This window comes from Rutilus rutilus (genome assembly GCF_951802725.1).
Source record: "Rutilus rutilus genome assembly, chromosome: 4".
Lineage (NCBI taxonomy): Eukaryota > Metazoa > Chordata > Actinopteri > Cypriniformes > Leuciscidae > Rutilus > Rutilus rutilus.
In genome coordinates this window covers 45,331,805-45,337,804 of record NC_140212.1, presented here as the reverse complement: position 1 = coordinate 45,337,804, position 6,000 = coordinate 45,331,805, and the positions used below count along the sequence as shown (strand labels likewise).

General features: G+C 39.0%; 1 protein-coding gene across 1 annotated transcript in view; it reads left to right on the top strand.

Annotated features, from left to right (window-relative positions):
- The first annotated feature begins 538 nt into the window (after window positions 1-538).
- LOC311289544 (protein NLRC3-like) overlaps window positions 539-6,000 on the top strand; it is a 69,654-nt gene continuing 64,192 nt past the window's right edge. The window contains exon 1 of the mRNA XM_084407631.1: window positions 539-691. The gene's annotated coding sequence lies outside the window, so the exon portion shown is untranslated. The remainder of the gene's footprint in view (window positions 692-6,000) is intronic.

Below are 6,000 nucleotides of genomic sequence, written 5' to 3'. Positions count from 1 at the left end.
TCTCCGCGCACATACTCATCTGAGACGCGAGCACACACACACACACACACAAACTCTCCGCGCACATACTCATCTGAGACGCGAGCACACACACACACAAACTCTCCGCGCACATAATCATATAGACGGCGCCTCATAAATAGATCGATCTCCGCAACGTATTGAAGCGCGCGTCAGAGTGAAGACCGGTGTGCGCGAGCCACGAGAAAACACTGTATCCGCGCCACTGATCGCAGCGGCAACAATCACTTGATTTAAAAAAACACATTTCAGCGCTAGATCTCTTATTTAACAAACGAACTAAATGAATGCTCTGCTGGTTAACTGTCCAGATGTTTTATTATTGGATCATTCGTGCCGCGAGATGTTTTATAGGGGGCGGTAAAAAAACGTCAGGCATCGAAATCAGGCACCGAAAGTTTCGTTCTTATTCGGTCTGGTTACTACCGTTTACGTCGGAACCGGTTCCCTATTGGAACCGGGTTTCGGTACCCAACCCTATTTCTCAGTTTAATACAGTTGGACAGAGGATACATGTGTCAATACATGAGTTAGCCTGTTTTCTGCTTGTGTCAGGAAAGTTGCAGGCATAAAAGCCACAGAGAGGAACAGAAAGCGCACAGAATGCAAACTCAAACAGGGTGACAGAGAGCCAACACATATTTTACACTGGCACAAATATCACATCACGGTAAGTCTTCAGGAATTAATCTTCAGGATTATAATGATATCGAGCTATAGGGATTCTGATTTTAGTTTAGATTAATTTACAGACTCTTCACAATCTGAAATATACAGAGGTGGAAAGTAAACATGTAAATGTTCAACACTTCCGCTCTTCTGTAGGCCAGGCGTTGATTCACAGACGATCAGCTTTAGTGAGAAGATCGATTATGACAAACAGATGTATTTTTGATGGCTACAGAAAATCTATACTCTCCAATTAAAGTGTCTGGATTGTGATATTTAAAGGAAGAAGCCTGAGTAAATAATATGATCAATTATTTAATGTTTTTATTTCACCTATGTGAAAATGCTCAATAATAATAATAATAATAATAATAATAAACTAGATTAAAAAGTTTGTTGAGACAAACTTTAAGTTGGCTTGAGAAAGTTTGGACCAGAAGTTTTGAAGAACTTTAAAGTAGTTTGAAGTTTAAAAGTAGTTTAAAGTATAGTTTAAAGTAGATAGATAGATAGATAGATAGATAGATAGATAGATGTGTTCTGTGTGGTTGCTATGGTGTTACTAGGCGGTTGCTATGGTGTTCTGGGTGGTTGCTAAGGTATTTTGGGTGGTTGCTAGGGTGTTGCTATTGCTTGGGTGTCCCTATTTTCCTGAACTGCTTTTACATGCCCTTCACTCAAAGCATTCCTGATTTTGGATCCTCCTCCTTCCTAATGTTATATTCAGCCCACGCATCACAGTGTTTGTGCCGCACTGGCATTGAGTGTTCGGAAAGATGATGTTGCTTTGCGCCGATTCTGATGTTTTTAATGAGTATTATTATTATTTTTTAAATTAAAGTGACAGAGTAAAAAAACAACAACAGGAAAATCATTAGGAAATGCTAAGGCGGGGCTGCGCCGGTGCTAAGCGAATAAATATATAAATTGAGATCTCCGAGACGACTTCATGACCGAATCTTTTGAGACGATTCTTTTACTCCACTCGTCTTCCTTTATGTGGAACGCCAGAGGAAGACTTTATCTGAAAATATCACTTTCCAAAACATCGTTATTTTTCATTCCCGCTGCTCTTGGTAAGTTGTGTTGGTCATTATGGAAATGTGTCTGTGTTTCTTCATTTACACATTATCATAGACACGGAAAACTAGTGTCTCCGATAAAGATGATTCCTATCAGCTGTAAATCTCCTCATCTTAAACACGTTGTGTCTTTTAGGAGACATATACACATGATTCACAAAAAAAGCGATGAAGAATTGAATTTGGTGTTTAAGTTTAAGTTTGATGACTTTGACTACACTGTGCACATAACATCAGAGATGATGAAATGCTTTGGGTTTGACTGTAGGGCATGTGATTCGCCCGTGTCCAGAGAGAGTAGGTGAGACGTTGGCTGTTAAAGCAGCGGACCCGCCGCCCGTTCGGGCCGAAAGCGGAGCCTCTTTACCTGGCGAACCACAGAGAACTGGTCAAACCGTGACTAGAGTTGCTGAGTCAGTGTTGTTTAATGAGGAAGAGGTTTTATTGGACGCTGACATTTCCAAATTTAAAAAAATACAGAAAATAAATCAAACACTGAACAAGTTACAAAAGTGTCAAAGACGAGTCCCATGAGCTGTTCTTCTCAGTCAGATGATGGGTTGATGAACACAAAGAGTCTGAAAGTGATGTTAGTGGAGACACACAGATGGATGTGGAGAGTGCTTACTCTTTCACCAAAATTCAGTCCTTTTTACAAAGAACCAAAGGCTTGAGATCAGTTAAAGTTGATGAGTTTTTCCCAGATCTAAAGTTGTTCCTTGATTCAGTTAAACTATTCATGAAAATACAGAACACCCCGGCCAACTGACCTTTACAGACCAAGACATTTTTCATCTAAATAATTTATGATAAAAGTTAAATAGCTAATGATGGTTAAGTGTCTTTTGTTTTTCTTTTTCTTTGTTTGTGTTAACCTCTCTGTTTTGTTAAAATGCAAATGAACATTTGCTATTTGTGACATAAAGCTGGGTTCTTTAAACATCAATGGAGCCAGAGAGGATGCAAAGAGAGTTTCCCTTATCAGTTTGTTTAAAGTTAAGAAATGAAATGTCATTTGTTAAAGGCCCAGTCCTTTTATGAGGGTTTCCGAGGAGGATAACGCAGAGTTGGATGCACCGATCTCTGCTGATGAACTACATTCTGCATTGCAGAGTCTAGAAAGCGGTAAAGCTCCAGCCATTGATGGCCTTCCTGTGGACTTTTATAAAGTTTTCTGGCCTGTGATTGGCTAAGATTTGTTGCTTGTTCTCAGAGACAGTTTAAGTAAAGGACATTTACCATTGAGCTGCAGGAGAGCAATCCTCACTCTTCTCCCCAAAAAAAGGGGATTTACAAGTGATCAAGAACTGGCGGTTGACTACAAACTTTTGTCAAAGGTGTTGGCAATGAGACTGAAAAAAGCTATGGAGCATATTATTCATGTTGACCAGACTTATTGTATACCCAATAGGTTGATATCTGACAATATCATTTTAATTCATGATGTTTTGGACCTCTCCAATTCATTGGGTTTTGAATTTTGCCTAATTTCATTTGATCAAGAAAAGGCCTTTGACAGAGTCGAACACCAGTATTTGTGGCAAACGTTAGATGTGTTTGGGTTCAGCTCTGGCCTTATAAACATGATTCGAGTCTTGTATAGTGACATTGAGAATATTTTAAAGATCAACGGTGGTTTAAGTGCTCCTTTTAAAGTTCATAGGGGGTCAGACAAGGATGTTCATTATCTGGTATGCTGTACTCCTTGGCCATAGAGCCTCTTCTGCACAAATTAAGACAATCTCTATTCGGTGTAAACCTTCCTGGATGTGAAACAGTTTTTAAATGATCTGCTTATGCCGATGATGTTGTTGTCATTGTCATAAAACAAGAAGACATTGATACCCTTGTAGAAAATATTAATGTAAACAAATATCTTGGTGTTTATCTTGGAGATAATACTTGTGTGTATTGGGAAAATGTTTTAGAAAAATTGGGACAATGTTTTAGAAAAAGTTGAAGGATGTCTCAAAAAATGGAAATGGATCTTGCCACAAACCATTGATGTCACGAACTGCTCCGAGACATGAAGGAGCTTTTATTTAAGGGGCAATCCAAAGAACAGGCAATAGGTCAAACACAGGCAGGCAGGCCGTAAAAACAAACAACCAAAACAAACAAACAAAACAGGCAGGGGTCAGAGGCAAAAGAGTAATCCAGGGAACAGGGGCCTGTTTCAGAAAGGAGGTTAAGTGAAAACTCTGAGTATGTTAACCCTGAAATGAGGGAAACTCTGAGTTTTCTGTTTCAGAATGGGAGGTATGTCAAACCTGAGAAAGCAGAGTAAGTCAAGCCCGTTTCTGAAAGAGAGGTAACTCTTTCAGTTACCATGGTAACTTACTCTGTGAACCTAACCTGGTCGGGAGCAGGTTTTCTTCGGTAAACCTAGAGTTTCTATTGGTCTCCTACCCTTTTTTAAAGAGGAAGTAGTGTTTAAACACCTCATTCATTCTTTCAGTACATTTTTATTAATAAAATTTATCTTTTATTAATAAATTAAATATTGCTATTTTTACTGTTTTTTTTTTTTTGTAAATAAGATAAAGTCTATAACTCCTTACCTGGCAATTGAAAATACAGTAGTAGATTAGAGTTACATAATGTAGTTGTAAACAAATTCTACAGAATTCAACTGGCATTTACTGAGAATCACTGAACTGTGTTGATCTGTGCAGCAGAAGTTGATGGACCGTCCTCCTGCTGTTCTTCCACACTCTTGGGGCGCGGGGAGAGATAAGAATACCTGTTTATACTTAGATTTAAACTTTGATTCTATAGGCTACTCCACATAAATATGTGAAAAAATCTGAATGTGTAGATTGTTTGATGTGTAGACACTGTAGGCCTCTCTGTGGCAGCAGAAACTCTTTATCTCCATCGTCCTGTGAAGATGAGCATTTGGTCGAGTACACTTTATAACACTATTTGTCATAATGGTGTATTGAGTAGGTTACTTACAACTGCCTGGAGTTCTGTTGGGACAGGAGGCTCCAACAGACAGATATTACCATCAGAATCTGTTGGGACCAACAAAAAACCCAACCCAAAGTAAAATAAATGGAAATATCAAAAATAGCCTATATAAAAAATAACACACCTCTTACATTTTATGAGGCCCTTGGATCTTCGGGAGTGACTGACTCTGAAGTCCCTCCAGGAATTCCCTCAGCCAAAAATGCTGCTGCACTGCTAGACACTGGATGCTATTTAGTTATTTATGTCAAATGTAAAGTCAGGTAGCCTACACCCATGATATGCTCAAGCCTTACATGATTGAATTATGTTTTCATATTTAATTTTCAGCTGCTGCCATGTTCTTTTAATGCCTGCAGGATTGCACCTACATGAAAATTAAAATTAGGTTGAATAACATACTGTTCTTTCACCTCTGATATTATAACAGTTGGGTAAGTTACTTGTATTACTAACTACAAATGACATCTTCAACAGCGTAATTAGATTAATGTCTACTTATTACTAATTACTAAATCCCATTAGCCTGACGTCGTCATACTCAGATTCTAGTCAGAATGTGAGTCTGAGACTGCTCCATAGAGATTTGATTATGGGGCGTGTCTCAACCGAAACCAGGAAAAAAAAAACCTCTGCACTCAATTGGATAGACCTACAACCAATCAGAGCAACGGAGTAAATGACGCATGTTCTTCATTCATATTTTCAACCAACAAAATGTCGCGGCTCTCTGTTCCTCTTTTAAAATGAATGCGCTGTCGATATCTTCTATAACAGACGCGATGGCGGAATCTACACATGATGTTTCATAAACAAAGTTCGGGAGGAGCACGTACAAATAATCAATCCAATATCAACTTGTCATCAAACAATACCATGTCTAACGTTACCCTATCTATCAGCATGAGGAAGCATATTCACTCTGTCAACTTACCTAACACTCCTTGACAGTTTTTCAGCATCCCTCCACCACCCCGAATCCTCACTCTTGTTTTGTTCTCTCACAACCAGGAATACGGGGGAGTATGGCTACCGAGCCCACAGCCCTCTCCTCGGACAGCACGTCATATACGCATGCGCATTTATTCTCTCGACTTATTTGTGTGAAATCTTATATACGCATTTATTCTGACTTATTTGTAAATGTGAACTCGTGAAATCTCAATTCTCCAGCAGCAGTCGTCTTTGTTGTAAACTAATTCAAAGCGCTCTTTGGTGATGTGGATGATATACCGTTGCTCATCTGTCCATCATC